The sequence below is a fragment of the Eschrichtius robustus genome, chromosome 12 (genome assembly GCF_028021215.1).
Source record: "Eschrichtius robustus isolate mEscRob2 chromosome 12, mEscRob2.pri, whole genome shotgun sequence".
Taxonomy (NCBI): domain Eukaryota; kingdom Metazoa; phylum Chordata; class Mammalia; order Artiodactyla; family Eschrichtiidae; genus Eschrichtius; species Eschrichtius robustus.
In genome coordinates this window covers 89,475,429-89,487,139 of record NC_090835.1, presented here as the reverse complement: position 1 = coordinate 89,487,139, position 11,711 = coordinate 89,475,429, and positions in this window count along the sequence as shown.

Sequence of the window (11,711 nt, the reverse complement as noted above, 5' to 3'; positions counted from 1 at the left end):
CAAAGCCTTTCAAATTTGACTCCAGCCACTGTCCCAGCCCCATCTCACATCACTTCTTTCCCCCAGACCCACACCTTGCCACCACACTCTCAACCACATGTGTTAAAGCCACTTAAGATTACCTGTGCAAACAGCTCAGGCGTTTAATACCTTCATGATTTTGATCAAGTGAAACTTCTGCTTTAAAGGGCTTTTCCTCTCCCTTTCCTGTTTACTTTGAAAAAATCCAGCTTACTTTTTAAGTTTGATGTCAAATGTCACCTTCTCTATGAGACTTTCACCGATCCCCACACATCCTAGCAGAGTCTGTCACACAGTCAGGGTGAGGTACATGTTCTATACTGCATGGGGCCCAGCATCAGCCTAAACTAGCACTCCAGAGGTATCTGAGTATTTCTGAACTTGTTGGTGAGATTGGCATGTGGGTTTTGAACTGGAGGGGTTTCTTTAATTGTTGTTGTCTGCTTTGTTGTGCTGTGCTTGTATATACTGGTGTAGTGTTTTGTCTGAAGCTTACAAAGGAAGCAAATTTGTACATATCCCTGAAAGGAGATGATGGGGAAAGCAAATACAACTTGGCATCTGAGTAATTTCTCCAGTTTCATAAACAGAGCTCAAAAAAATTATTTCAGAGCCATCAAAAGAGAAACTGCAGGCAAAATCCAAAGGGACAATATTAATGAGGGACACAGTGGTTAAGAGTGCTGGTTCTGGAAGTCAAGGTAATCACAGCTACCTAAACATGAATCCTACCACACATCCTCTAAGAAAACTACACATATCAACAAACACAAATAAATCCGTACAATTATCACACTTTCAGCATATGTAAAAGATAAAAATCACTATAAATTTAAATTGTCTGTATTTAGAAAAATAAATACCAATTTCCAGCAAAGTTTTCTCTAAAACTCCCACCTATTCAGAAACCTGGGAGTTCGGGGGCAGCAGAAGGAGAGAGAGAATAATATTGAGAAAAAGTATGCAGAGCACAGAAGAGGTGATTAATTAAGCTAAAATCATCCTAAGTGATAAAATACTGATAAAGACTACTGGAAGATCACAGCCCTAACTACAGGGAAAGGACTTAAAATTGGATGCAGTGCTTAAGGAGACAATCTTGAAAAGAAACATTCTAGAAGAAAACAGAATAAAAGGGAAGGAAAGACATGCCCATTGGAGACTGACAGGGGAAAAAAAAAAAATGAAGACGGTTACTTTAGGATCCTTCCAGACAATATTTTAAAAGAAGAAATCTTACACACAACTCTTCACCCTACAGCCCCTCCCAGCCATGCCCCCAAGCCACCAATTAAAGAAACTGCAATCTTCTACTCTGACAGAAGATGGCAAACTTGGACAAGAAATCTGGGGAAAAAACTAAATATACTCTGTCAAGTCAATCAAACAAATATATAGATATGTGCGGTTTTCTTCTATACAAAGCTACTATAAAAAGAAAACAGCAATTTAAATTTAAAATTTCAGCTGATAAAATTCTCCCAAATAAATGATCATGAATTTGAAGAAAAGTGTAACATAACAAGCAAAACTGAATTATTTATCCTCAAACTACTGGATGTACAAAAAGACACATAAAATTAAAAATCCAAAATCTAAGAACCAAAATGGAGACTAAAACAAGAAGAAATGAAACAAGAGTTAGTTGATTTCAGGAAAGCAATAGAAGGTAATACCACATCATAAAGTAAGTTCAATTATATGGTGCCTATGTCACACTCAAAACGGATTTGAATGAAAATTTAATGAGAAGCATTAAAGAAAACTAGGAAAACAACAAAGAGAATTTGAAAGTTTTAAAAAAAGAAGTAAAAGGAGTCAGTGAGAAACTGGCTAAAGTTTAAAAATTGGCAATGAAAAGTCAACATAGGTATAAGTGGAGATCCTAAAGAAGGAAAACCATACAGTAAAACAGAACTATTATTTTTTACTATAATTCAAGAAAACCTTCCAAAAATAAAAGAAGACCTGAATCTACATATTATAAGAGCTAACTAAGTTCTGAGAAATTTGACCTAGAAAGATTAATTCTAAAATTTATCCTAGTAAAACTATTCAAATTTAGAAATTAAAAAATCCTCAGGGCCTCCAGAAAAAAATAATTTACAAGGGCAAGAGAATTTGACTAGCATCATATTTCTCAAAATCAATATGCAAAGCAAGGACAGAATAAAGTAACCTTTATAAGAAGATCAAGAAAAGAAAGTTTGAACCAATAATTTTGTATTCGACCATGCAATCTTTTAAGTATCAAGACTACAGAATTAGAGTTTACATTTGAAAGAACTCAGAAAATGCAATATCCATGAGCCTTTCTTACAGATGAGTCTCATCCAACCAAAAAATGCCTGAAGAAACCTAGTCCAAAGTCTCCAAATTTTTAAAGAATGAGAATAATGAATATTCTATATATCAGACTCTGATTACATTTAAAGCAATGATCAGAGGGAAATTCATAGCCTAAAACACTTCTACAAATAAAACAATGTATATAAATTAATTTACATTGGTAAAAAGACCATAGAGATTTAATAGTAGATATAATAATAAAGATAGAAACAAGAGTGATAGAGTAATATTATATGTTCTGACAAAATAGAATTTTACAATTATTATTTTTATAAAGGGTTAAATGAAACAGGGAAAAAGGGATTTTTTTTGATATTTAAAAGAAGTACAAGTACAAAGATAACTAGAAATACAAAGTTTTCTAGATTTCAAATGAAACTGGAGTTAAATGTCTGTTAAGTACATCTGGGAAATGTGTAGTTTAAGTCCAATGTTTCCTTATTGATTTTCTATCTGGATGATCTATCCATGGTTTAGAGTGGAGTTTTGAAGTCACCTACTATTATGTTGCTGTCCATTTCTCCCTTCAGATCTGTTAACATTTGCTTTATATATTTAGATGTGCCTATGCTGGGTGCAAATTTTTACAAATGTTGTCTTCTCTTGATGAATTGACCTCTTTATCATTATATAATGACCTTCTTTACTGCTTTGTACAGTCTTTGATAAAAGTCTGCTTTGTCTGACATAAGTATGGCTACACCTGCTTTCTTTTGCCTTCCATTTGCCTGGTATATCTTTTTCCATCCCTGTACTTTCAGTCTATCCATTTCCTTAAAGCTGAAGCTGAAGTGAGTCTCTTGTATGCAACAAGCAGTTGGGTCTTGTTTTTTGTTTTGTTTTGTTTTTTATCCATTCAGCCACTTTGATCACAGAATTTCGTACATTTACATTCAAAGGAATTATCGATAGATATGGACATACTATTCCCATTTTATAAACTGTTTTCTGGCAGATATGTAATTCATTTTTTCCTTTCTTCCTCTCTTGCTCTCTAACTTTGTGATTTGATGATTTTCTGTAATGGCATGTGTAGATTTCTTTCTCTTTGTCTTTTGTGTATCTACTATAGGTTTTTGCTTTGTAGTTACCATGCAGCTTATGTAAATCAACTTATTTATAATAGTCTATTTTAAGCTAATAACTTTAACTTTGAACGTATACAAAAGCTTTACATTTATATACTCCCATCCCTGCATATTATGTTTTTGATGTCACAATTTACATCTTTTATTCACTGTATCCATTAACAAATTATTGTGGTTATTTAAAAAATATATATGTATATATGTCTTAGAAATAGCTTAAAATAGTCTGGTGAGATTGGTTAATATTCTAACTTTTACAAGATGATTATGAATTATGTTTTCATAACCTGGGAGAACTTTCAATGCTCACTAGTGATAGAGAAATCCACCTTATAAATGAACTACTGAAGCAGTTACAAACAGAATACTAAAACAGAATATCACCCCAAAAGGTCTGGAAGGAAAGAATAAATTAATAGTATTTTAAATCAAAACAATCCAAATTTTCAGATAAATTTAAGCTACTTAGCCTAAATTCTACCCATAGTCCTAATGATATACAATTTATATAAAATAAATTCTCATAAATTCTCATATGAGTTCTTATAAATTTGTTGCAAGGAAACCTCTGAATCTTGAATATATTTATCCACTGACAGACTATACATTGTCACATTATATCACATATTGTTGAAATTAATGTCATATACACAGACATATGCTTGGAAAGTACAAGTTACATTTCAACAAAAAAGACCCCATTAGACATACACATAAATGATATACTTCCAGGAGATTGAATGTATTGGAAAGACACCAATAAAGGGCAGACTTAGCATCACTTAGGGAAGGACCATATTGAATATTTATAAACACAAATGCGGCTCTTGAATTCCAAGGTATACACCCTGGGTAAATGTGCTAAGGATCCTGCAACTGGAAATACAAGTATACTTAAGATCTAACACTTCAGCTTACTAAAAAGCCAACAGAAGCAAAAGGCTTCTGGAGGTAGACATCTAACTCAAGAATTTGGAGATCATAAAGATGATATCAGCTGTATATTACTTCTTTCTAAGACTTTTGCAGCAAGATCTATAATAAGTCAATGGACTTATATCCAGTCTTACATTTTGTCTCTTTTTCTGACACTGATTGCCATGTTCTCTCCGTTGGGTTTGTTTGAGTTACTGGATTATTAAAATGGCTAATCCTTTTTGCCCTTCTCTAGATAGACTTCCTTTCTGTCTTTTAAAACTCTTTAATTTGCCATTATCAAACAACTGAATGGATGACAATCTTTCCAACTGTTGAGTGTGCCATTTGACCCTAAGTCCCACTATTAGAATGAAACTTAATACATCAACATGCCTTAATTGGACCTAAGTCTCAATAATTAGCTGCTTCTATTTATTTGTCATAGAATCTCAAAGAAACTCAAAGAATGTCAGGGGTAGAAAGGGACATAGGACTAATAATACAAACTATGATCCAATTATTTTCTCATAAAATCTATATATTCAGAAACCATTACATTATGTTTATGTTTAATTATACCAAGGGTGAAACCAATTAAAATGTAATAGTGATTCCTAACAACCTCTCAGTCTGCTCAATGTGCACCCTTATGATTATTCTTCTTGTGTGATCACAGAGCCTTCCCATTCTTACCCAAAGTGTGTCCTAGACTTTGACACGGTTATCCAGCCTTTTCAAGTATTCAAAATGAGTTATTAAAATTCTGATATAGTTACTCACCACAAGGGATCCAAGACACCAAATTTCATCAGTTCCTGTAAAGATTCCAACTCTACATTAAGATATATGATCTGCAATTAATCTCTCACTATGCCCCAAGTAACAAACAAAACAGTTCAAATTTTAGAGACCAAAAAAAAAAAAAAAAATCAACATAAATTCATGAGCTAGAATATTCCTAGACAATAAAATTGCCTTTAATTATGTAGTCATTAAGCAAAATGGAGTTTGGAAGGTAACTCATACCTGGGGAAGCACTTCAGGAAAAATGCGATAATCAGTTAGTCAACTGAGCTCTTTGGTTGACCAAACTAAACTATGAGGTTTATTCTCTTGGTTAGGTATATGGGAACTAAAGATCTGAATGTAGAGTGGATTTCAAATGTTACTTATGATCCTTGTAATTGTGGTCTTCTTCCTGTCTTATATCTGGGTGCTTATATATTACTACACTGCCATTATCCTAAGCCAGGAGTAAAATTTCTGAGTCATAGGGCATATTTATGTTCAACATGTATGATACCAAAGACTCATCCAAAGTAATTTCACAATTTTATTTCACCTACAGTGATGAGCCTTCCAATTACTCTACATTCTTGTCAATATTTAGAAGTGACAGTCTTAAATTGTAACCATTATAGTGGATAAATGATGGTATTGTGCCAGCTTTAATTCACATTTAATTCACGTTCACATTTGTGGTTGAGCACAAAGGTTTGTTTGGCCTTTGGATAGCCTCTTTGTAAAGTGCTGGTTCAAGTCTCTAAACAATTTTTTCTTCAATTACCTTTCCTTATGGATTTGTAGGAGTTTTTTATGTATTCTGATATAAACCTTTTGCACCTGTTTGTATCATAAATCTCTTCTCCCAGTCTGTGACTTGCCTTTTCACTCCCTTAATGGTGTCTTTTGGTGAACAGAAGTTCTTAATTTTAATGTATCTTTCTCTTTAGTGATTTTGCTTCCTGTTTAAGAAAACTTTGTCTATCCCGAAGTAATAAAAATAATCTCTTATTCTTTTTCTAAATTCTTTATTATCTTACATCTCACATTTAGATATGCCTTCCACATGGTATTAGATTTTGCCATGATGTCATTAAGGATAAAGTTTCATTTTTTTTCCATGTGAATTTCAAATTGGCCTGGCACTATCCAATGGAAAGATCATCCTCTACCCATTCCTCTGAAGGGCCACTTTTATAGTAAATCAAGTGTCCATTACATATAGATCTCTCTTTATACCAATATACAATAATAATTACTCTAGCTTTGTAATAAGTTTTTCTGTCTGGTAGAGGTGTTCTTCCAAAATTGTCATGGCTATCCATGGCCTTTCCATTTCCATAAATATTTTAGAACTAGCTTGTGAATTTCCACAAAGAAACACCTACTAGGGTTTAGACGGAACATACCTTCCAATTCACTAATCTTATCTTCTGCTGTTTCCAGTCTGTTGTTACACCCATCAGACGAATTCTTAACTACAAATATTTTATTTTTCAGTTCTGGAATATTCAATTGATTCTCTTAATGGATTCCAATTCTCTATTGAAATTCTCCATATTTTTATCTATTTTGTTCATCTTTTCCTCCATATTCTTAAACATATTACTCAGTTATTTTAACCATATCTGATACCTCCAATAACTTTACCACCCATATGTCTTTTCTGTTATCTGTTTTTCACCCCTTCCTTCCCACCTCCCCTGCCACCCGCTGTTACTTTAACATGCCTCATAAATTTGTATTGGCTGCTTGACCTTGTGGATAAAATATTGTGCAGGATCTGGATGATGTTATATAACCTTCCAAAAAGGGTTACAATTTTGCATTTATATGTTGGGTTTTTGTTCATTCACTTGTTTGCTGTTGTTTTGTTCTAGTTGGTTCTGTTTCATTTTGTTTTACAGGAAGGTAGCATAGGAGCAGATCGTTTGATCCTGCCAAGCCTTTGTTTTAGGTTATATTACCACTGGGCTACTTTAGTTTCCCCTTACTACTGGAGCGCAACACTCACTCCTAAAACATTTGCTTTGCTTTTGGAGTGTGGCCATTACTTCTAGAGCCTCCGTAGTCCCAATATTAAGCCCAGAAGATTTACCAAGATGTTTATCTTGAGGGACACAAACTTGAATCTATTTTTTCCCAGTACCTAATTATTGCTCAAATCTCTACTCAGATCTTCTGACTCCTAGCTGCTATTTTCTGCTGGGTCTCTTTGAGACTCACATGTACAAGTGCACCTTAAAAGTTAGCTGACTACTTAAAGGGAAGTTGTAAACAGATTTGGGGTCTCCTTTTCTATATTTCCCTCATCGCTGAGATTTTTCCCCTCTCTAAGATATTGACCAGCTGCTTCGTGGCCCTGAACTCTTACCTCTGTGCCAGCAGAGCAAACTGCCACATTCTGATTCATTTCCAAATAGAGGATTTGTAGATGTAATAAGTTACCATCCCCCAATCTTATATTCTTAATGAACCAATCTATTCCTAAGTAACACAACATCCCATGTATTTTTGTTCTTGAGTCGCTTTATTAACTAGAACACTGACCTAGAATCATGCAATGCTAAAACTAGAAAGGATTCCATAGATTTTTTTCATCCAACACCTTCATTTCAAATATGAGAAAAATAAGCTACACCCAGAGATTAAATAATAGGTCCAAAATCTCTAATATTCTATTAAACAAACTCCTACTTCCAAAGCTTTATATAGACTCTCTCATTGTGCTACATCTTATCATTTTCTTCTCTATCATTCTTTCTTTTTCTTTAATTTTTAAAAATTTATTTATTTATTTATTTTTGGCTGAATTGGGTCTTTGTTGCTGCACACGGGCGTTCTCTAGTTGTGGCAAGCAGGGGCTACTCTTCGTTGTGGTGCGTGGGCTTCTCATTGCGGTGGCTTCTCGTTGTGGGGCACAGGCTCTCGGCACACAGGCTCACTAGTTGTGGCTCGCGGGCTCTAGAGTGCAGGCTCACTAGTTGTGGCGCATGGGACTAGTTGCTCCAGGCATGTGAGATCTTCCTGGACCAGGGCTCGAACCCGTGTCCCCTGCACTGGCAGGCGGATTCTTAACCCCTGCACCACCAGGGAAGTCTCTCTCCCTCTTGTTATAATAAGGCTTTTTAAATTGGTCATGAAGTTTTCTAGTTACTACCACAAAGTGACAATTCTACATCCTCACTGTTCAATATGGTTATTCTTGAAAAACTTATCTCCCTAAGTATGCTGGTTGCTTAAGCAAATTTTGATAATGTTATGCTCACTGCTCTCCCTATCCTTGAAGTGACAGTAATAAGGATTTCTTCGTCAGCTGAATCCAAGAAAATGTTTGCCTCATTAGCTCAGGAAACACTGTCACAAGCTAATTCATTCAGTAGCAGAGGCAAGAACAGATAGCATATGGTTTCACTCTGCAAATGTGCTCTCAATACATTAAAAAACAAAACAAAACAAAACAAAGCAACACATTTATCTATGTCTTTGCCACTGTGGAATTAATGTCCAACAAACAAAATCTATACACGGTGACTGTCACACAAAAGTAGCTTTCATTTCTTTCCGAAATAGACAACTTGGCCCACAAATTAATTCAATCTTCTCATGAAAACTCTGCTACTGTTGGAATTAGAACCAGAGTCTTATGGAAGAATTGATACAGACATAGTCAGCTGGGTAAAGTTTCTATTTCTTCTGAGCATACAGGGACAATATTTTTTCCCCTGATATCCACAAGTAATATATCTAATAATAAAACTACAAACAGAAGTCACAGTAAAAACTGCTTTTCTCTCCTGGCCAAAGAGTTATGCAAAATTTACCAGCCTCCCCCCTTATAATTAGATGTCACTGTGTTCTAGTCAATGGAATGTGGTCAGTTCCAGATCTGGCCCATGAAGACCTCCCACCTATGATCTTACTCTCTTTCTCCATCTGTCAGGTGCATGCAGAGAAAGATGGGCCGTTTAAGGTGGTAGATCCTTATGATGGAAGATGCCTGAAACCCAGAGTAACTTGTAGAGAAGAGTTCCCCAAACGCTGTTACTGTCGATCTACACTGGACTACGCTATTTTTAGAATTTAAGGTACTATTTGATTTCTTTGCAATATAGAAAGTTTCCTTCCTAATCCCTACAACTTTTATTTCTTTTTCATGACTTATTTCACTAGCTATGTTCTGCGGTAAAATGTTGAATAAAGGTGGTGATATCTGTTATCTTCTTATGCTTCATATTCAAAGGAATGTTTTCAACAGCTTGCCATTATGACGTTTGCTGTAGGGCTTGTTAGGCACGTTTCATCAGATTAAAGCTTTCCCTTTATTCATACATTGCTAAGAGATTTATCATGAACAGGATTTAATTATAGACTTTTCTGCATCTATTTAATAAACTGCATGTTTTTCCTTTTATTTTATTAATACGGTGAGTTACATTGAGTTAATAATATTAAATGAAACTTGCATTCCTGGAATAAAACAAGCTTAGCTTAATGTACTATCATTTTTTATTTAATATAATATATTATCATTTTTATATTTTTATATCATATTTGGTGTTCTCTGTGTTATTCAGGATATTTCCATCCATATTTGTGAAGTTTGCTAGTAGTTTTCCTTTCTTATAAGGCCCTTACTAGGTTTTACTGATAAAGTTATGCTGCTTTCATTAAATGAGCTGGAGACTGCTTCTCTTTTTCTTTATTTCTGCTAGATTATCTGTTAATATTTGACAGAATTCATGTTTAAAGCCATGAGTACCTAAAATATTCCTTGTAGAAACATTTTTAATTGTATATTCAATATCTTGAATAACTAGAAGACTTCAAATTTTCCACAGCTTCTTGTATCTTTTATAAAGTTGAAATTCCCTAATTATTTGCCTATGTGATTTAAATTTTTTAATTTACTGGCACAAATAATGTGTTATTGATCATATCTTTACATCATCATTACATCAAGATTTGTACTAATGTCCCCTTTGTTATTTCTACTGTGTCCCTTCTCTCCTCTTTTTTTTAAACTCAGTCTCACTAAAAGTTTATCAATCTTATTAGTCCCATCAAACAACCAGCTTTTGGCCTTGTTGATCGTCTCTAGTGTGTATTACACATTTTAAATTTCTACTGTTACAATTTTATTTCCTTCCTTCAACTTTTGTTGAGTTTATTTTCCTATATTTTCTAACTTTTTTTAACATCTTTATTGGATTATAATTGTCTTACAATGGTGTGTTAGTATCTGCTGTATAACAAAGTAAATCACCTTTACGTATACATATATCCCCATATGCCCTCCCTCTTGCATCTCCCTCCCACCCTCCCTACCCCAACCCTCTAGGTGGACACAAAGCACCGAGCTGATCTCCCTGTGCTATGCAGCTTCTTCCCACTAGCAATCGATTTTACATTTGGTAGTGTATATATGTCCATACGACCCTCTCACTTCGCCCCAACTTCCCCGTCCCCATCCCCACGTCATCAACTCCATTCTCTACGTCTGCATCTTTATTTCCGTGCTGCTCCTAGCTTCTTCAGAACCATATTTTTTCCCTTAGATTCCATATATATGTGTTAGCATATGTTAGCATATGGTATTTGTTTTTCTCTTTCTGACTTACTTCACCATGTGTGACAGACTCTAGGTCCATCCACCTCACTACAAATAACTCAGTTTTGTTTCTTTTTATGGCTGAGTAATATTCCGTTGTATATATGTGCCACATCTTCTTTATCCATTCATCTGTCGATGGACACTTAGGATGCTTCCATGTCCTGGCTATTGTAAATAGTGCTGCAATGCACATGGTGGTACATGACTCTTTTTGGATTATGGTTTCCTCAGGGTATATGCCCAGTAGTGGGACAGCTGGTTCGTACAGTAGTTCTATTTTTAGTTTTTTAAGGAACCTCCATAGGGTTCTCCATAGTGGCTGTATCAATTTATACTCCCACCAACAGTGCAAGAGGGTTCCCTTTTCTCCACACTCTCTCCAGCATTTATTGTTTGTAAATTTTTGAATGATAGCCATTCTGACCGGTGTGAAGTGATACCTCATTGAAGTTTTGATTTGCATTTTTCTAATGATTAGTGATGTTGAGCATCCTTTCATGTGTTTGGTGGCAATCTGTATACCTTCTTTAGAGAAATGTCCAATTTTCCAAGCACCACTTCTTGAAGAGGCTGTCTTTTCTCAATGGTATATTCTGGACAGCTACATGTAAAAGAATGAAAATAGAACACTCCCTAGCACCATACACAAAAATAAACTCAAAATGGATTAAAGACCTAAATGTAAGGCCAGACACTATCAAACTCTTAGAGGAAAACATAGGCAGAACACTCTATGACATAAATCACAGCAAGAGCCTTTTTCACCCACCTCCTAGAGAAACTGAAATAAACACAAAAGTAAACAAATGGGATGTAATGAAACTTACAAGCTTTTGCACAGCAAAGGAAACCATAAACAAGACAAAAAGACAACCCTCAGAATGGGAGAAAATATTTGCAAATGAAGCAACTGACAAAGGATTAATCTCCAAAATTTA